This window comes from Ischnura elegans, chromosome 4 (assembly GCF_921293095.1).
Source record: "Ischnura elegans chromosome 4, ioIscEleg1.1, whole genome shotgun sequence".
NCBI lineage: Eukaryota > Metazoa > Arthropoda > Insecta > Odonata > Coenagrionidae > Ischnura > Ischnura elegans.
Window position 1 is genome coordinate 34560182 of NC_060249.1, and position 22629 is coordinate 34582810.

The 22629-nt window shown below is 37.6% G+C and overlaps 1 protein-coding gene across 1 annotated transcript in view; it reads left to right on the plus strand.

The window, feature by feature from the left end:
* Nucleotides 1–22629, plus strand: part of LOC124157255 (neural cell adhesion molecule 2-like) — a 596573-nt gene that overhangs the window by 527372 nt on the left and 46572 nt on the right. The gene's annotated exons all lie outside the window — the stretch shown is intronic.

The following is a 22629-nucleotide window of genomic DNA, read 5'->3' on the forward strand; positions in this document are numbered from 1 at the left end:
AACTATAGATTTTATGGATTCTCCTTTAATGTAATAATGTATCGGTTTAATGCTACGTAGTGTAAAACCCAAGTACGATCATTATTGAAGTAAATCTTGAGTTACATTTCTTGGAAAATAGGAATTTTATAAGCATTGGACTCTTGTTCTATTTTATTTTCCCGCTGCCTTTCACAAAAAAACTATTCATGCGAATGAATCTGCTTTATACCATCCTTCCCAATATCCTTGCTCTATTCTCGTAAGCGCCTGGCGAGTGATTGGGTGAATAAATTACAGATCATTTAAGGGGGCGATATTAAAAATTATTCATACCGTTGATCATTGGAAAGTATTGAATCTTTTTTAAATGCGAGAAAAGGTATTGAATAATGAAATAACTTAAGTTAGCAAATGTGACAAAATTTGAGTGCAAAATACTCAGCTTAAATATATCGTTCAGTTTCGGTGAAATGTAATAAAATAACTATGTTATTTCGGAAGGCATAGAATAAAATATTTAACGCGATAATGCACTTTTAATTCTCAAGACTATCCAAGCAAAGGTGCCCTTGTCGAAGTCCTTGGCGAAGAGCGAAGTCACCCTTTTTAGTAATTAAAAAATTACGAATATAAAATATTGTATTAATTGTAAAATATTTTTATGCAATACAATCATCTGATGATTATTTTAGCTCCCGACTTAGCGCATTTGCATTCTAAGGGATAGTATATATTTCAAACTGAGTGCGCTATTTATTTAACTGTGTTATAATCACATTCTCAATCTGAAAATTAGTTTCCATTGGCTTGCTTTCCTTCCTCGTATCCTTGCTCTTTTGCGTCCATTGCGAATAATTGGGTGAATGGGTTACGAGGGGGGTTGCGATGGAAACTGGCGGCGCAATCTCTGACCTCTTTTCTTCCTTGTCCATCCTCTCCTGTTCTCGTAGCCACCACAAAAGCGGGGTCTTTGCTCAGCGCCCTCGCATGGAGTTGCGAATTTACGCCAGCGGTTGTGTTGAGGGTAGATTAATTGCGAACAATGACGGCTCGAGAGGTCAGGAATCAATTTGCTGAAGTGACTGTTTTGTTTATCAGCAGTGTTGTGATTAAAGTAGCTGCGTAGTCAGGAGGAGAAGCTTGGGTGTGAATTCCCAGCTTACCCACGAAAATGTAGCTCGATTCCCTTGTCAATTCGTGGTTCAATCGAGGAATGAATGAAGAATTTTATTAATATATTAATATTTTTAAATATTTTATAGCGAAATAGTACATGTAATTTCCATTTTAAATTTTCGAATTAATATTATTTCATCAAGATACTATCTTTGAAGTTTGGCGAGTAGTAAATAATTATTTCAACCTCGAAAGAGAACTATAAAGAGGAAAGAGAACTATAAACAGTGGTTCGTCCAATAATTTTAACTTCACAGTTGGTATATTGCTTAATAACAGCAGATTTTTAGACCTCAAAAATTGTGAAATTTTATCCATAGCTCAATGAATTAGGCGATTTTTTATCTCAACAAATTCAAAAACTAATTTAACATTGTGAAAGCTCAATTGTGCAGTTATTATGAATTTTAAAAAAATGTGTCGGGTTTCAACAATTATTTTCCCTCATAACCGAAAATGTATGATTTTATTTAGTCATAATGTATATTTATTTAGTTTGTGAGATCGCAGGCTCTTCACGCTACCTTTCATCTTTGGTTTCATTTCAGATCAAATTTTTCAAAGTTAAATCCCTTTAAAAATTGAGTTCTTCACTGTTATACTTTATTTTAGGCACTACATTTTAGACCTGGCTTTCTTTTTTGAGCTATCCTGAACATTTTCAGAGCTTTAGCTAATCATAAAGTGGTCTAAATTTGAGTTGCAAGATTTTGCCCGGAAGGACAAACAAGGAAGCGAGTATTATAAAAGGTGGTAAACTTCGATGATTACTAATGTTAATACGGTAATGGCAAACTTTCAAGGGGGAAGAATTACCTGTGGACACTTGGAAATATTTCTGAGGCCCACTCTTCTACAACCATGTCAGCGTAAACTTATGGCCTAGGGGACTGCTGGAGGAGGCCCAATTCCATCCCATAAAGGCTGATTTCTGTCGCCATTTCGGTCGCATTTTAATCAGCTTTCAAAAACGTCCGCGGCGCGGTGATGAGTGCAATACGAGCCGCTTTATCAAATATTTTACATTATAATGCTTGTCATTGCCAGGGAAGAGCATCGCAAAGTTATGAATTGTATCGATCACATTATCACGCATATAAATTTCGATTAACTCCCTTAATTATACTTTATTTTCCCTTGAAACTCGGATCAATTTGTCCGTCAGTGACGCGAGTGGCGACTTTTGTAACCCATTTAATTGCGCGGTGGGTGACAACACATTTAGAGGCAGAATTGAGCATCTCCTTTTGTAATATTCGTACTTAGGGCTTCCCCGTGGTGTTCAACGGATCGCGGCGGGAATGCGAGACCGTGGCAGGGATAGGGCGTGATGGACGACTGCGAGGAGGCCTTTTCCTTTTCGCATCTCTATCCGCCACTTCTCTCTCTCTCTCTCTCTCTTTAGCTGCCTCTGTGGGTCACAAATCCTCCACGGGACCTGTGAGCCACCACCCATCCCAATCTCCTCCTCTCGGCCGAAACCTCACTTCACACTCTGTGCAAATCGATTCGGATCGAATCAGGACCATTCGATTCAATATCAAATCGGAGTACTCCGGTTACGTTCTTACTCATTTATTACTGTAGTTATTTCGATTCAATGCCTTCTTTCGAAACTAGTTCCTCTAGTTTTTGCTCTATGGATTTTTTTACTGAAACTGAAGGTTTGCGCATTTCATAAAAAAATAAATTTTTAAGGAAAACTAAATGTTTGGCAGGCAGAAGTATGACCAAAAACATTTTTTTGTGTTTATTGGTCTTTGATATCTTTTAAAGTAGTTCCATTGTTGGTAATACTGGGATAGTGATTATGTTTGCATCTATAAGGACATGAAAGGGAAATTAATACTGCAATCTTGGCACATTTCAACATACTACTAAAGCCAATAAACGGAAACTTATCGAAATAAAAGTTTAAAGTAACGCCCAAGTGATCAAACTCACAATTTATTCTTTATGTCACAACTTCTTCGCAAAGACACACGACCACTTTTTGGATGAGCTAAAAAAAGCGAACCCGCCAGACGCAGAAAAAGCACAGAGCTGTACATAAATCTGTTATTCATTATAACACAAGACTTAAATCCATTTTTCTTTCCATCTTTTCAAAAATTGATATTTCCAAAGGCTGCGACTTTGAGGAATTGCAAATGCCTGTGTCTATTTTCACTTTCCCTGTTTTCTTTATAAAGGAATTCTATGGCCTACAAAGTATTTAATACACCTCACCTAATAATAATATTATATTTTTCGACTTTTACAGTACATTTGTACTCGTATCGTTCTCATTTATTAAATTTACTTTCTTATAAACATGAATTACTTATTAAATTATCATAATAAAGGTTTATTTATTATTCGTTTCAAAAGTGACCGCCTCTTTTGGTTCTTCACGTAACTCCTCCTTTATTTTCGTTTCGATACAAAATGTTGTGAGGAGATACGATTCGGAACGGGGATCTCCAGTTCGTAGATCACAACTTGCCGCCCCATCCTCCTGGACATCTCCGCCAACCCTCCTCCACTTCGCCCCAGATCCTGTTCTTTTACTTTATATGCTCCGGTGACCTTGCCTCAAAATCCTCAAGGGTAACGGTATAGGCCGGGGGGTGAGGGGGGGGGGGGGTTAGGAGCTGGTGGGAATATAAAAAAAGAGCAAGGGATGGGCTTCCCTTCGTGAAAGGGCGGGTGGGTCGGATAATGCGATTTCGCTAACTCCCATCCTCCCTCCCCCTCTCAGCCTTCCTCCCTTTCTTCTGACTTGTTCTTTCTTGGATCCTCTTCCTCTCATCTCCGTTCCTCCACTTCCACTCCAACGTCTACCTCCACCGTGTTCCAATCTGCTTTTTGTTCCTGTCCTTGCTTTAAAACAGCAATGGTGGGTTCTTGAGCTACTGAATCAATTACAGCACGCGTACATGTTATCCTGCAATGTCGATTGGATTGGGATGAGTATACCCCAACGTACGCACTTCGTGTCAAGATTAATTTTCTTGGAAAGTTCTACACTGGCTCTCAGCAGCTATATACCATTCCATTTACTACCAAAGAGGATGTATCAGGTCCACTCGACCACACTTTTTCTTATTGGAATATTACTCAGTCAAAATTTAGCTACCATCTTGATATTTTCAGACAAAACGAGTATAGCCTTATGATGTATTTTCCCGTTTCTTAAAGTTATTAATATTTCCTACGTATTTTCCAAGAGATGAATTATTGTAAATAAATGAAGGGAATATTTGAAAGATCTACTCTTAATATTTCAAAGGGCCAACTTATGTTTTTAAGCAAATAAAGCATTCCCAAAAATTGGCAAGAAAAAAAAACAGAGTGAGTAGGAATGGTGCCCCAGGCAAATAAATATTTTACTCTGGTGAATATTCTTCTATTTCTTGACCCTAAATGAAGTGCAGACACATTTTCTTTAAAATATGGATACACAGTTATAACACGCATCTTTCTTCTTCTGTTAGTGCTGGGATAGTGAATGACTATTAAGGGTAGCATTACAATCTAGTTTTTCTCTCCTCCAATCACTGCGACGTTTCTCGTGTCTTTATAAATGAAATGAATGAAATCTATAAATACTACTTACTCCCCAAATAAGCCTCACATAATTCTGTTTCTACCTTATGTTACAAGAAACGAGTTGAGTTCTGCCACCCTTGTTAGGAAATATAAGCTGCGTATTTAACGCCATTTCATCCATTTAAGTTACGTATTTCGTGGCAGATGTATTTATTTTTAACAGTTTCAGCTCGTTACATTTGGGTCATAAAAATGGATAGACTTTATTTATATTGGTTCGGTGTAGTATTTGTAGAATGTGACCGACAGCTGAGGTCATTTGCGCCATGAGGGAAGGGTGGAGAAAAGCCTGGCATAGGCATTAGCCTGCTCTTAGACGCCAAGGGGACCACGGCTTTACGTTCCATCTGACGGGCTGAGTGTTGCGCTTGAAATGTCCTCCACATAAAATTAAAGGATTGATCGGGCAGTCTCTGAAAAGTCTCTGCCACCACCGGGATTTGAACACAAACCCACGGGGTGGGAAGCCAACGCTCTAGCTACCACACCAACCCGATATCCTTATTTATATTCACCTTTCTGATAGAGATATGGAGAGTTTAATTGACTCGCTCTTTCTCCTCTTTTTTATCGAAAACTCACCGTATTCTTGTTTTATCGCTTCATTGAACTTTTCCCTCCCTCTATCTCAGTTCACTGCAACCCTAGTCTCCTTTGAAGACTGCCGAACTGTCCTCTTATTTCACTTAGAGTGGCATCGATAGCAGATCATTAACTTTTCTCATGTAAATCGAATATTTAACTTCTTTTCCTATGGGTAAAAACTATCGCGTTGGTTGGGAAATATGCAAGTCATACGCTTCTCGTTTAAGACCTTATTCTTTTCCTTAATCTGCAAATATTCATCAAAATTACGCTTTTCTTCTTTTCTTGCAGCTTTTTTTTAGCTTTAAACTCCGCAATTTTTCTGTTTATCGCATGGTTATATAACTTTTATTTTTCGTTCAACTTCCATTATCCATTCATCCAATTATTCTTGAGAACTTTCGTCTTATAGTTTTATACCTCTCAATCTCATGATATGAGTGATTACGGTGATTTCATGAAAACAACTAGGTTAATATCTCGTTTTCAAAATCCTCTAGAACAATAATCTATTGATATATGAACAATAATCTATAATCTTTCCATTATTTTTATACTCCTCCATGATTTCAAGTCCGCATTACTTTTCAGTATATTGTTACTATTTTTGCCCTCGTAAGGCTCAGCTGCAGGGCCACGCGCTGAATTAAATCGCTCAGGTATATTTTATAAACGCACTTTAACAATATACATAATCTTTTCACTTTAGATCATTTCATGAACCTACGATAAACATATAGTTCGTGAAACAGCATGACTGACCTTCATTCCTGGAGGGAGTGAATCGATAGTGGCCCTCGGAGAGAGTCTTTCGAGAGTCGTGACGTCAGCGAGCGTATCACATCCCTACATGTTGATGAGGTAGGTGCATCGCTACAGTTTATATTCTTGACGTCGTCGCTCGGGCGTCGTTAATCTCATTAGTTGTCGGGGCCGGGCGAAGGGCTCGATAACGCTTTCGTCTCCTTTCTCCGAGGTCGCCCTCCGCCATTACTCTTGCGACTGTTCGCCCTCGCGATGAGTGAGGACCGAGGACTGTTTTTTTATCGATTCGAAATGTTGCTGCTCTTCTCCTTGTTTGGCTTGAAGGGAACCACCTTGGAACGAAGTTGTTCAAGCCCGCAGGGATGGAATCGAAAGTCTGTCGACCTCATGAGATTACTCTGATTCATTAACATGTTTCATCCTAAACAATTGGCATATATCATAAGGGTAAAACGGGGTAGTCTATTATGACATGAAGTGGACGTAGAAGAGGAGAAGCAGCGAAGTGCTGGACATGGTGGGTGAGGAGAGGAAGCTTTTTGATGAGATACGAAGGAGACAGGAAGTATGGATGGAGGGAGTACTTAGCGCGGAGGGGATTTTTAAAACAGTGTTAGAGGGTGGAATGTTTCGTAAACGAGGGTGAGGAAGGAAGAGAATAGGTTTTTGGATTAAATGTAAGGAGTAGGTGTTACAATGGATTGAAGAGGGAGGCATATGAAGGAAGGGGAACTGCCAGGATGCTGCTTGAGTACTCCATGGAAACCCACCTTAATTAGTAGAATACTTTAATAATAATTGTATTGTCTGTTGCAGCAAGACTGTATTTTTTATGACTGTCTCATAGCTAAATTCTATAAAATTGTACGCACAAAGCAAAATTGAGTCCTTTTATGAGTTGTAACTGTCCCGTTTACTTTTTAAGTGCAAATTTATATCATGGAAACTGATTTTTTTGCTCAAATAGTGCTTATACTTAAAAACTTTAAATACTTTAAAAAATCGTTTTTGTGATAAAAGGTCTCTTACAAATTTGTGTTAAATTGCTAGGTGTAGCAAACATTGAAGGTTTATAAATGATATATTGGGGTTAGTGATTAGCAGCAGTTGAAGATTATGTTGACTCAGTACTTACCGTGAGTACCTACAAGGGTGGCTTAATCATTCCTCCTGGGAGTATTAATTAAAACTTAAGGTAAGATCCAAATATTTTGAGCCATACTCCTTACGGAAGGATGGATAAAATAAATAATTCTACACAAATGCAAAATTTAATTTGAACCAGATTTTGGAAAGCGCTTGCTACGCGACCTTTATCTCGCTTAGTATAGTGGGAGAGTATATTTGCAGGAATTTTAAGGATACTGTTTGCTTGAAAGCATTATTTGACGAGAGATCTCTTCTGTTCTCGAAGGAAAAGAGTCATCTAACCGTTTGCGAGCGTTCATTTACCAGCTTGTCACGAGGCAGGTAATGGATATTGACACTCGTTCACTCCCACGTGCGAGCGTGACCTGGGGTAATTTTCTTCTCCGCTAGCTCTCGAGTACTTTGCATGGGGGAAGAGTGACCAAAAGTGCAAGCCACAACACGTCGCGGCATTTTGGAGCCTCATTACCGACTGCAATGAGGTTTACACATGCTCGGGGGTTTAAAAAAAAATCAATTCGTTATGTTGCCTTCGCTTGGAGAGACTTCAATTATTGTTGAAAAATAATTAGGTAAATTCAGGTGAGCTGTGCTTTAATTTTCTGGTTTTAGCTGTTCCTGTTCTATTTCTATAAGTATTTTATGTCAAGGTAGGCACGTGCTCTAACAGTTAAACTTAATGCCACATTTAAGATCTTGAAACTTCTCCTAAAATGCGAATTCAGCAATAGTGTTAGAAAGCATTAATTTATAGTAGCAGTCAGATAAAATACACGTTTTCCTATTTTTTATAAACATATTTCTGTTGGCTGCGTTAAGTAACAGAACATAATCAAAATGGAGACACCTAAATGGAATTCAAACGTTTCTTTACACTGGCATGAGCAGGCATCAGTTTTGTGTCTTTTTATGGGAACAATCTTATACCAAAGTAATAACCAGTTATGTGATAGGGAAGACAACCAAAAAGAAAAACTAAACGCAATACTTGAAAGGGTAGGGTGTGTTATTGCCAGCCCTACCTAGCTTTACATCCACGTAACAAATGAATACAGAAAAAGAGAAAAATAACTCAATGAGTGCGTATGATATAACTACGAGTATTTTCTATTCAGAATAAATTAATTCCCTTATATTTTATACGTTGAAGTTACTATTCGGCCTTCTCTCCATACATTTTTAGGGATAATTAAAAAATAATGAATAAAAAGTGTTTAAAATATGCCATCTATGTGGAGACGATACGGCACACCATTTGGTAGAAATGGCAGGAAAACCTCGGTGAAAACATTGCAAATACCGAAAAACGTTCGCATTCTGTCGAGGTCATTTATAACTTGGTTATGTCTACAGTGAAAATAGTAAATATAGAGAACATAAAAATAGTTTTAAAACTCAGGATTTGAACTAAAGCAAGTTGGCAAGGCATTGAGTCTCCTTGCAAGTGCACCCATTGAGTCAGGAGCCACTACCCGGATCAAGCTTAAGCCGAAGTCATTATCGCTCCTACAAAACTAAACGTGACTGCAAAAGACTGACCGGATGCGATTCTGCAAAGTGAGGGTGAGGAGGAGGCATATTGCTGCCGTCTCGGGGCATTTTTCCCTTAAAGGAGTTCGGCCACTCTTTTCGTATGAGGGTCAAGGTCGAGAGAAAGAGAGGGAGGGATAAATTAGCGCGGTCACGCGATGCGTCGCTCTTCTGTTTTTTTTCTTTTTCCTCGTCCGCTCGCTTCCGATCCTAAGTGAGCAATCACGCGAGGCGGACATTGCGGAAGTGCTTCCCTCTTTATCGAGTGCCTTCACATCGCTCTGGTCCCTCCTTTCTTCTTCCCTTCCAGCCAGTTTAGAGTCGCTTCTCTCCACCCTCCAACCCACAACCCCTTTCTTTCACGATAAGCGGAGATGGAAACTTTTCATTTCCGTCCCACTGTAAAGGAGCATGAGAGAGGCGGCACTAGGAGGAAATCGACCCGATTCGTGGACACACGAGAAGAGGAAGAAGAAAAAGAGGAGAAGAATGAAAGAAGAACGGGAGAGTTATTGCCTCAACTTTCCACCACCCAACTCCCACCAGTGTTGTATCCTCTCGCCCTCGTTACCGTGTTATCGGAGTGGTTCGGTTTGATGGAAGAACCCCTAGCGGCCACCTCAGCGCCTCATTGTTGCCTGGAGTGATCGTTTGAATTAGAATTTTGCTGCATGGCTATGTGAGTGAGCCTTCGGAAGGAATTAGTACGGGAAGAATATCTTCTTTCGTGAGGTATTTTTATTCACACACGGAAAGGGATTTCGTGTTTCTTCATTTGGTCGAGTGAAAGAATCCATGTCGTGCCTCATTTTGTTGGAGTTGATGATTTTTATTGCTTTTAATTGGATGAAAAGAAATAATATTTTTCCGATTAAAAGTACTGTATTAATTTAGTACCCCTTGCGATTTTCTCGGGGATTTTCTTGGTGTTTAACTTTTTGAGTCAAAGACGAAGTTCCTCGGAAGAGTTGGACAAACCGTTTACATGCTTAATATATGTGAAATGGTTTTCTCATTAATCTGTTTTGTTTAAGTCTCTATTGCTATTATTTTCAATCAAAGTTCTATACGTGCACCAAAAACATGTGAGGATCATCCAAATATTAATTTAAATAAACGTGTTAACTTCTTACGTTGCATATCGTATATGGTTCGCTATTATGAAATGGTACGCGTTTAGACTTATGTTATATCTTTAAGAACGACACGCAGAACATAGTACAAGAACCCCACTACATTTCCAGGTCCGAAAGAAACGATAAAGGAAAAGAGATATTTTTCCAGACAGACTGGTATGGGAATTTGTTCTTCCCCAGAGCAATAAAGGATTTCAATGAATAATAGGAGTTCGTGTGCGCATTTTTTTATATCTTAACGGCTGGCGTCCTAATACCCCCTGCCGTAAGCTTATTGAGGCGGCTTCCGGGGTAGTATCTAGATGTAGATTCTTGTGCTCACCTCAGCGCCTCCATGTTGTTTGTAGCGGTTGTATACTTTGAAATTTTCTGCATGGATATGTGAACCCTCGAAAGATGTTAGCATGGAAAGCGCCTCTTCTTCACGTGCGGACTGTTTCAATCCTTACCCTGAAAATAGCTCTTTTCCTTCGTTTTGAGGAGTAAAAAATCCGTGCGGTCATTTTTAAGACAATACCTGTTTCTTCATTCTGCTGAGGGAAATCGCACTTGTGACATCGTGTTTTAGAGAAATGCTGATTTTTATTATTACGTTAAATCGGAGATACAAAGGAAGGATTTCTTTGCCGATCAAATTTGATGATTTCATATACTAGTACTGGCATTTCATCGGGGTTTTTCGGTATTTCTTCATCTCTTACGTGCTTGAGTGGTATAATATCGGCTCTTAGGTACTATGCAAACCGCTTGCTTTTTTATCAAAGTTAAAATTTGTTTTTTGAACATATCTGTTTTATTTAATGATGTATTTTCATTTAAAAAAATGGCATCCAAATCGAAAATATCTACGAGGATAACCTGAAGATTACTTTCAAATCAAGTGTTAGGTCTCGGCGTTAGAAATTTGCCTGTGGATTCGATTTCATTATAGATCCCTCGGAGGGGAGAGGAGAAGATATTTCAAGGTCTAAATATTACGAAATATTTATGACCCTAGTAAGAGCTTGAACATGTTGTGAGGTGTACTTTGCCTTGCGTGTCTAACAATACATTTCAATTATCTTTTTACCCGCAAATTGGCATTTTTTTGCCTTGAATCATGTGAGCGAATGCAATTAGTTTTCGAGTTATAATGCCTTCAATTACTGAACGAGGCAAATAAAATTGTTTTTATGTGAAAATGCCAGGTTATGAATCTTTTTTCAGTCTTGTTTTTGGAAATCGAATGATAAGATTTGGAGAAGTTATTTATAGGTGTGAGTTTTCCGTTCTAGGAAACCCCAAACGGTTGGGTCTTACGCATGAACCGTGTACCCAACTCCGTCCTCCTTTGCCGTTAGGCGTCATCGTTTAATTTGAATTTTGCTGCACGGATATGTGAGCCGTCGGAAGTCCAATCCTCACACGAAAGCAGGTGTTATTATTACTCGTGCTACGGTGTAAAGAAATACCACCTCGTAATTAGCTGTAACTTAAGATATTTTGAAGCCTTAAACTGGGGTGATAGATGAAGGCTTAGGTGATACCTTTGCTCAGCAATGCATATATTTTCGGGCGTAGGATTTCGTAGAATTTTAGTTTTATAATCAAAACGTCTCAAGGTACCTTTGGTACATCAAAGTTACGTTCAAACATTTTATCATATTGCAACATTATTTCAATTAGAACCATGTCAAAGTTATTTGGAATAATATGGATTTGTTTCGGTAAGTTGTCTTGTACTTGCAAGATTTACCTTTATTTCCAAAAATTAGTTATACCTTTAGGAAATAATTGTCCTTATTAAATGTTTAAATCAAAACTCAATGATTTTAATAAATCTTTATTTTCACACTACATGGTGGTAAAAGTGGAAAAATGTCTTGGAATACAAGGGAATGTAAATTTTTGGGTATTGAAGCTTGGATATGATGCGAGTGGGACTTTACCTTGCGAGCCTAACAATACATTTCAATTTTCTTTTGACCTACAAATTGGAATTTTACTGCTATAAATCACGTGAGCGAATGTGATTAGTTTTCGAGTTACTATGCCTTTAAGTACTGAATAAGGCAAACGAAACTGTTTTAATACAAATGGCAGATTATGAGTCTTTTTTGTCTTGTTTTAGCTAATCTAATGATAATATTAGTATAGGCATCTGTACATGAAAGTAGCTATTGTCTTAACTCATTAATCAATTTTAATGATTATCGTAATAAGACATTCCGTACAATGTATGTCGTCATCTTTTAACGTACATTTGGCTTATTTTTATTTTTCTTTATGACCAAAGTTAATGGTATGCCATGTGTGACTTTGGTAAAACGTTTTCCAGTAATAATGAGTATATTTCATGAAACATCGGTTTCTGAGTAGGATACGGTGAAATAGAATAAATATATAAGGATGTTGAAAATTAAATTTGTTATGTTCTCATATTTAATTCGCTATTTATCTTCAAATAGGGTAAGGATTTTCTTTATCTAAATTATTTTCAGCTATTTAAAATCTATTTATTTCTACGGATATTGTCATCAATCTACCTTAAATGCACCCTTTCTATTTCTAAAATATTCATCAACTTCGCGCCATTTGTTTTATTTTTATTGCAAATGTGTTTGAATTTTTCTTTTTTTTTCGAAATCACAGTTTATTTTTTAATAATTGTCCTTGTACAAATATCCAATCAAAACTAAGCTAAGCCATCGATAGGTGTTTTTGTATTCATTTACATTTATTTTTAATCGTATTTCTCCTTTCCGTTTTCCTTTATCTATCCACGCACTCATAATCACGAACAAATGTAGTGTTCGGTGAAAATCTTGCCATACATATTGCGCTCGACGGGTTTCCGTTCTCGCCCGAAATGACCTGAAAAGAATAGCGTTACATTGGCAAAATTTCTCCGAAAATTGATGTTGCCTGCCTGGCAATAAAAAAAATGCCTGAATCCAATTTCCAGAATTTCTGATGAAGCGCGGTTTTGAGGAAATTGAAATAAAATTTTCCTTAGGCATGTCAGTAATTGAGATCGGGAGATTTTTTTATTCAAAGCTCATTTTGGATCTTTCTTCGCAATCACCTTAACCAGAACGTGTTTTCTGTGGTGAATGCGGAGTTCGTAAAGCTGAACGAATATTCCTCCTTTTGGCTCCTATAGAAATACTTTCATTACAGTGCATTTTCTGACACAACAAGTTCATATACTTTTTTTCTTTTATGATTGTATATTAGCTCACATGAACTAAAGAAGTGTAATGAAGGAACTACAAAAATAGATACATCTATATGTGAAGAGGTGCTAAGTTCTTGGAATCGGTCCTTAAGAATAGTGTTGAGAACGTGAGCATTACGTTTTCACTGTTTTGATGTTGCGTAAGTCAGCGTACATTATTTTATACTTTTGGACTTCGATCACCAAACACGCTGGTTATATGAATTAGGTATATTTTGGATTTGCAGGTCATCAGAGTTTAAAATAATGTGTGTAGTGTCATAAATAAATCGGCCGAAATGTAGACGTAAATCAATTACTTTATCTCTGATTTTGGCGCGTGTATCCGGTAGCCGAAGTTTATTTCATCGAAGTTGATCTTTTGGAATCATTGTGAATGAAAACGAAGGGTATGATAAAGTATCTTCCACTCTAAACAATGGGATTTCTTAATAATGGAGAAGAATCACTCAACTCGTACATTATGAGGAGTTATTTTCCAAGGTGGAACGGAAAATGCTTAGGGTTATTTTTATTATTACACTCATTATTTTACACCTGAAATTGAAATTTTATTTATTGTATCCGTCTGAAGGCTAAAAAAATGTTGATTAATTTGGTTTGTCATTATTTTCAGATCTTTCTGATATTTTTATTTTGAAATTTTAATGATTTCCTTTAATTACAGATACTTGCTTAGCCTCGTTTTTTATTTACTCTCGGATTCCGTCTCTTGCAAAGTCATATTAAATGAGTTAAACAATTAGCGTGAAACGTGGCAAGGAAAGATCTTTATCAACTTCTTAAGACGAAATATTTTTTAGCTCATCAGATTACGAATACATTAACAATCATTTCGTTTTACGTTTGTTTTTAATTAAATTTTACCTCCCCAAAGAAATTGAAAGGAAAATGAACTGACCGCCGAGCCCTTGTATTTTTCTGTATCATTTTTTTTTATTTTCCATCTCTCCCTTCACTTGTTACACTTAATATCCTTTTTGTTTATCTCAACAACTACAGCTGGTGATGCAGACGATATGAGGAGAGAGGGTATGGCCACATGGGGATCAGAAATAGAGTGGTAACAATGACGATAAAGAGCTCACGGAATGGAATAGGGGTCAGGGGTGTCGAATTGTACGGAGATGTTTTTCTTTTTTCTTTTTGAGAGAGTGTAAATGGGGTGGGGAAAATTAGGGCAGGGGTGGGTGAGAGGATTTCGAAGGGATGCCTGCCCTATGATGAAAGGCCACGTGGGCTTAAGGTGTGAGGAAAGGAAAAAAATATGCGAAAATTGAGTCGGAGGAGGGTGGAAAGAAAACTTGTGTTTTCTTTATTTCTCCAATCAATCCTCTCTCTCCCTCTTTCCTTTTTCCACGCCGGAGAAAATCGAGAAGCAAAGCCTATATACTCTTATCTCGGAGGTGTTGCGAAAAGGGTACAAGATTGAAAGGGTTGATTAATTAAGCATCTTTCCGAGAGAGAAAAGGGGGGAAATATCTCACTGGCTTTTTTTCCTGGAGAAATGCCATTAAAATAATAAGTTTAAAAAAAGTAAACGGGAGGGGTCTGTTTTAATTGCTTCCCAGGGGGAGGGGTGAGGGTGGGAGGAGGGTTTAAAAGACTCTCCCCGATTCGTCCTTTGAGGATTCTGGGAAAAATTTCTCGCCAGCGCCCTATGCCAGGAAAGACTTCAAGGATGCGTCCGCCCCTCCTCCCCCAATTTCTTCTCTTTTCCTCATTCTGGATCCCTTTGCCAGATCCCCCCTTATTGCCGGCCCTGTGTTCCTTCCCGCTCCTTTTTTATCCTCTCTTTATTTGGGAGGCTTAAGGGCCACAGTAGGCAATCATTTCCTTCCCCTCACATCCTACATAGCCAGAAAATATAGGAAATAGATGTCTTGAGCATGTCTTTGATGACTAAGGTAATTTGAATTTTTGCTAGATGCCTGTAAAATACCATCAAGTAGCTCCGAAGTGATAATTCTTAAATTTAGGATGTGGTTTTTTCTTCTGCCAGTTGTTCTCAAAATTTGCTAGTGAACTTATATGATGCTCTTTGGACCTAATCATGAACTTTCAAAATTAAATATGAACTTGCAAACAGTCCGCGAGCTATGATTTAATGAATAGGATTTCTGTTATCTGATGAAAGATTTTTCCGACAGAGTTTGAGTATAATAGGGGTATTTTGTCCAAATTTTCAAAGAGTTTTATTCCCACAGTGTTTCCTTGGAAATCAGCCTCCAGCCTTCATGTTCCTGTCCATACCGTTCTGCAATGCTCCTTTTCAATTTCTTCCGTATCATCTCATTTCCCGTAATCTATTTTGCTTCTATCATCTCTTCTCCAATTATTTTTTTCACATTGTTCCCATTGAATTGGTATTTTATTTCATCCCAACGTCCACCGATAAAAAGTCACTGGCTCAATTATCGGGAAATGTAAGTGGATACGGCGGGTTCAGATCTCCCTTTGACCTACCTCCTTAACTATTCGGCTCTGGAAGGCATTAATTTGAAAGTTCTTCTGTCAAATTGATGATGCAATGTCACAGTGACATAATGTGGGTGAACCATTGAGGATGAAATGTGAGCCTATCTTCAACCTAATCGAGAGGGACATGGGTTGGAAGGCTCTCTCAGAGCGACTTAACTACTGAGTGAAGGAGGATCCCACCAAGATTGAGAAAACCGATGCGATGGAGAAATTACTGGATTATACTGACCTTTATGATTGGCTCCAAATCCTCAGAATATAATTTAACCTGCATTATCGAAATCAAATCAAATACTTTCGCTCCGATGGATTTTATTTGGAGGGATATACCCTTGATATACCATCAGGCCCAAAAATATCTATCCCTTTTCTTTTTTAATCTCAAATTTTCCTCCACCTGTCTTTTCAATATCTCTTTCCTATTGTCCTGAGAGAGTTGAGGACTCATTTTTGTGTTATTTCTCGGCATTCGTTCGGTTTTTCTGAAAAAACGATCAGTCGGTTAATGCCAAGTTTGACTTTTCTTTCCGTTAAACTGAACCCATTATATTAAGATTTTCTTAATATTTTATTTAATATTTGAGCCGAAATAGTTTTCTAATGTCCCATACTGTGATAGCTAAAGCTTTCATGTAGGTAAAAACTCCACTGTTAATATGCTTATCCCCGTCAAAAATTTTCTTTTATCTGGGAAGGAAATAGTATTTTCTTCCTTAAAATGGAACTACAGTCTAAATGATTTTGCTTCAACAATCAATCTTTCTGTTGTTATTTAATAATCTGAAATATAAGTCGTAAGGTACTTACCTTCTTTCGCTAATGAAGTATAGAAATTATCGGTTACAAAATATCTTTTTCATACGATTGATATAATTGGAATGGAAGGATTATCATTCCATTTGATTTTTCCTCGGTCATGTTGGAAATGGTAGAGCATGGCCTTACTTCAGAACCCTTACTTTTTTACTTTTTATTCCTCCGATGAGCTTCTATCAAGTGAAGCCTCACGCTTCAATATTGCCTCCAAAGGAAGAAAATGCCATCTCTACAACTTTATGGCCATAGCTTAAGTCCCTGTTCATACTTTATGGAGTTCAGGATGACATAGCTTCATGCTACTAAAATCTATTTTTCAGTACTTTCTTGTAAAATTCTAGGAGCAAAATGAGTAGTTTTACTTGAATATTATGTATTTAAGAATGTTTGAATCTATCTCTCTAAAATAACATTTCAATCTCCTAAAGAATCGTTGTACTTGTAAGTTTTTCAACACTCTGCTTAATATTTTAATTACTATGGTGTTGCTAGCGCTATTCCTTTCCACACATTCTCTCTTTTTCTTCTATTAAAGCAATCTATTCATCCAAGGCCACTGCGGATCAACTGTTAAATCTTAAATATTTCCCGGATACTGTCATGTAATCTTTGCATGCACACTTTTCCTCTTATTTGTATTAGCTGGTGACTGAACAAAAGTTATGGCTGCACTAGGTATTTGAAGGAACACTCCATATGTTCGTATTAGTCTCTCTCTCGTTAGTGCTATGGTCGTCATTCAATTTTTTGTTATGCTAATTAGTTAAAAGACACCCCTCAGGTAGCTACACGGTGTATCAACGACAACAAGAACTACTTCAAAGTATGATAACCTCTAAGAACAAATAAAAATCTCCAGTTAACTTCAACTTATTTTCTTCGACATTCATTTTCCAATTGTTAACATTATTTTACTTATTTAAAATATTGTGCAGTTTTGGTTCTCTGAATTTACGCTCCGTAAATCATGTATCACCCGACTTTTTTTTACTTTTTCGCTCTAAAGTATATTTCCGTAATTTTAATAATCAGTAATAATCAGTACCCAGTCCTATCAGCGCATGGAATAAGCGGTAAAACTTAAGCCAAATGTATAGCTACTAGGAAGAACGACATTTGAAAATGATTCGGTAACTTCTCGCAATTAATTTAGCGCATTCACCACAAAATCATTTATCGATTTCAGTGAGATTAAAATGAATTATCTGATATTTTCTCATTCCCCTTTTCGCTTTCACCGCAAAGCCTTAGGCGCGTTGCCCGTTTTGACTCCCCTCTCATTTACCTCCCAGTTATCCCTGTCGTTATGGGATTCGCTTTTTTTCGACATTCGCTCTCCCTGATGTTTTCATGTTCTCCCGAATATCTCTTGCTTTCTCGCCATCACGCTTAAACTCGATTTTCTTTTGCTTCGAAAAAACGATTCCGAAAGAAAACCTCGCAGCATCCACCGCGCTTCATGCCATCTCTCCTCTCTCTCTCTCTCTCTCATCTCCTTCCTAGTGATGCAAAAATGGAAATACGTGGGTCGAAATCGATTTTTTGAGCAATCGACCTAGATCGAAATGTAAAGCTTTGAACCAAAATATCGAATAATCGAAAACGTCGACGGTTCTTAAATCGCTTCGTACAAAGATATGCCTATTATTCATTCAAAAAATGCTCACAATACACATTTGAGTGGTATAAAATATACTAAAAATATATGCTTGTATTATTAGTGACAAAAGTTGAAAAAGTAATAAAGTTTAGGCTTGGAACCATTTGGCTTAGCTAAAACTTTTAAGAAAGAGCGACTGATAGAGATGCTTTCTTGATAATCGAAGGAATGTCTTACCGGCCTTTTTACCGGCCTTAGGGAAAAGTCTTTCACATGGAACGGATAATATTATTCTTGGCTAGTAGTGACGCTGCGGAGATGGTCAAGATCGAAGTTGAAAAATCGATTTTGAATCGAAACTCGAATATCATGGCTCGATGTCGATTTCCTCGATCTTTTACTATGAACTCGATTTTCGATTTTAATCGAAAACGATTATTACATTACTACTCCTCTTCTTTCGCTTTACCCCGCGGGGACTGATTAGAGTTCTGCCCCGTAGAGGCTTGACTTATTCTACCACTTCGCTCGCTTGCAAATCGATTTTCAAATAAAATCTGCATTTTGTCGATGAGCGATCCATTTATTTCTGATCGGGTTGTTGTGGTGGCTAGAGTATTGGCTTCCCGCCCTGTGGTATCGGGTTTGAATCCCGGGGGTGGCAGAGAATTTTCAGAGAATGCACGATCCAATCCCCCTCTTCCATCGCAACGGTCCTGAATCTTAACTGTTACTCAATTGTTAAAGAAAATTGCATGATTGCATTGCATGCATGTATAAATTTTATGATGGTTCGTGATAGACTGATTGATGGTTTTATGAAAGACTGCTACGAAAGACCTAAGTGTGTTAAGTTATCACCGACCAAAACTAAATAAGGCTAACCGTGTCGAGATATAAAAAATTAAGTGGTATACCTCATGGGCTTTTTAGACAGTATATCGGAAATGAGTATTTCCATTGCAATCCATTACTGCTTTGCGACAAATTTTCATATTAATCGTACACTCCTTGATTTTACCCTTCCCTTCATTGCCGAAATAGTCGGACACTTAAATCAAGCATCATGACATGTACATGATTCTTGTACTTTGATTTTAATAAATGATTCTTTCAACCGCCAATTCAAGAAAATAGCTTCACAGTGTATTAAGGAGTTGCAAATTGTATTCCACTCCTCCTCTGCCTCGCGGTCGGTATTTCCCATTCCAATCCATACTTCTCCCGCTTTTGTGGAGCTAGCGAGCCGAGGAAGTGTTGTCATCCCGTGAGACTCATCAGAGACAAACTGTCGAGTATCAATCCCCCTCCCACCCCGTGCACCCTGGTAACCGACAAGTATCCGCGCCTCCAGGGAGTAACATGGAACTGCTGCGATTTTATTTTTTTGATGATCTTCTGTCGTCACTTTGCTTTTGTTTCATCCATAGTGAGCTTTGCTTCTCCCAGGATATTTCAAGCTACGCTAAATATTCTCGCAAACATCTTCCGCAAAGTTTTAAATTTGCTCATTCAATGAGCTCACCTGAGAATAATCCCAACTAACGCTAACGCATTGATACTAGCGTAGGATCTACTTTCTAGATTTTACCGAAAAGTTAAATCGCGTGCATAATAAATCATTATTAATAATCCTTTTCTTTCAGCTCAGGAGCAACGTCGATTAAAATAAAATACATATTTACGATTATGGGAAAAACATTTCTAGGTTATTTGTTGGATGTTCAAAACTCTCAAATTTTGTTTGAATTGGTGAGATTCGTTGCTGGTGAAATTGCTAATTTATGAATATATTATCTCTCAACCTCATTGATCTCTTTCCAGTTACTTATGAATGTGAATTCTCAAATAAAATGAAATGTGGATTTTGTTTTGTAAGATAAGGGATTGATGTCTTATCTCGCAAAAAAATTGCGATGGAATAAAGGTGTAGTCTTTGTAGATTCGAGACAAAAACTAATGTATCGATGCATTTGGGAAAATTCCAGTCCAGTCTTCGGCATACATTATGCAGGTAATTCAGTGAATAATAAGTTCTTACGAGATTGGTTACAAAAAGGCGTCAGCGAAAATGGTATGCTGTGAGGAATGATGCTAGTATGCACCAAGTCGGAATATGTGACCAAGCCAATTTAAACATGGATTGACGAAGAAAAATCTCGACTTTATTTGGTGTATCTTGGATTAAAAAATCCATTGTTTTGCTGTCATTAGCTCTAAGTAAATAATTCGGAGAGTTTTTTTAGCAATGGCGTCATTAAAATTAGGTAGGGACCTATCTTAGCATAATGATCTATGCATGAGAAAGTAGTCTGGAGTGACTTATAGTTTATTAACAAAGATGATTGTGATTTTTGAAGCTCTAGATTTTGCATGATGAAGGTTAATTGCGCATTGCCATCGTTTAAAAATGGTATAAAATTATATTGAGAGTAGTTTAAAGGATATTTTTTTAAATACATGCGTGTTTTTTTTCCTTTTCCTACAACACTAACAATCACTATTGCCCTAGTAAGCTACAAAATTTATTATTTTTTAAAGCACTTATTAAAATTGAGTCGTAAAAAATGATTGTTTAAACCCTGTAATGCTTATGAGACGCCTAGGTCTCCTTTCATCAATACGAAAAAACGTAAAATGAAAGTTAATTAGTTTTAATTCCCAGTATTGTAGTTAAAAATGCAAATTGAACACACAAGAACTAATTTCTGGCTTATTTTCATCTAAATCATGCATCTCTTGTTGATACCGATAGGTTAATATTTTCGTTTAGTGATTCATTGCATGTACTAAGGGATATTGGAATAAATCGTAAATTAGCAAGATCCACTGTTTCAAGAATTGGTTTACAGGAGGTAATATTCAAATATAAATTAAAGTGGGTATTATGTCCAATACTGAATGAAAGTGGGCAACCGAATCTGAGGTGCTGTTTCATCAGATAAAATGCAATTTCATACGCCCATGAAATGATATGCTCTTGCCTACTTTTGTCCACCAGAGGCTGTTATTGTTTAAATCTGTATAACTTTCCTAACTACAACTTACTTAAAATATTCGAGCATCGTTTCGCTTATTCCATTAAAAATCAATTAAAATTCTCACTATTTCGAGGGTGCATATCAATTCCGTATTTAAATGAAAAAATCTAGGCGATTTTGTAAATTTCTATAGCTAAAATGTTTTATATCACTCTGGTTACATTAGTTGCTTAAGTTACTGCTATTTTTCTAAAAAAATAGTAGTAATATTTTCGGACCGAAATCCGGTAATTTAACATAATGCAATCTCTTGTTTGTTTCCGCACTTCTTTATTTCTACCGACCAAGGTTTCGGCACATAATACCAATTTCATCAATTTGAAGAGTCCTTGAAAATGACATTATGTGCCAAAACCTGGGTCGGTAGAAAAAAGTAGTGTGGAAATAGGCAAGTGCTTTCATTATGTTAAATATCACAGATTTACACCGAATTAGGCCGTAAACTGTATCTGAAACCCGGTAATTCAAAAAATTCACCAGTTCTATGGCTCGCTATTATGTTTGCTCGTGATTTACCTCAGTATTGTCCAATATATCGGCGTCTGTTTCCTTACTGAGGAGAAACAATAACTTGACGATCTCTGGACCTGAAGCATTCATCCTCGTGGTACCATAATTCCCCGAAATGGGAAATGGTCGTGAATAAAAAAATACGATGATACACATTTACAGGGTGCTCAATGGGATTTGCGTAAAAGTAAGGACGATGCGAGGCGGACGTCGACGTTTTTAGCGTGGAAATCCTCTTAGCGCGAGAAATCTACCGATTCCCTCCGAAGTGCGATTGGCTATGATGGAATGAAAAACGGGGAGGAACATTAACTCCGGTGGGAGTTAAAAATATTGGCTACGTGCGACCCGAAACTTTTCATGGGGTCATCGATTCGTCTTTTCCTTACCCTTTTCCTTTGCTTTTCTCCACCCCCACCCTCCCCGTTTTCCCCCAGTAGATAGCCACCATCCACGGGATAAATTAAGGTCTTCGTCGTATTTTGTTTTTATTTACAAGCGATTTTTACGCGACGCTAAGGGTAAAAGGTCGCGGGTCTAAGCTTCCGAGGGGCGGGTCTCGCTGCCGAAAAGACATTTCAGTACGGGGAAAAGACCTTTTCCGCCTGCTGCGATTCTAACGTCTACCTACGTACCTACCCACCTACCCGTTCCCTCTTAACCCCGTTGCGTCGACCGAAACAGCCTGTTTACCCTCCGGGTCTCATGTTCCGTAAAATGTTTCCCATACATCCATCTACCCCATATGCTATCAGTCAGCTCCCACTTAAACTGCCCTTCCAATGTATGTACATATATATCTTTCATCCCCCGTCCCGAAGCCATTTTCAGGAATTGCCCTCGCCCACATTTTTTTTATCATCTTCTTTCGGGAGACTATTTCTTTTCCCCCCGCCTCCTGAAATTGCCCTTTAACGTTTTGGGGTCACGTGACCTCTTGCATTTCGTCTCTCATATGTGCTCTTAAAATCTTCCTGAATTTACCCTCTGTGTTTATCATTCTCTCTTCATGTCTTTGGCTCCCTTATTTTACCCTCATGTATTCCCTGA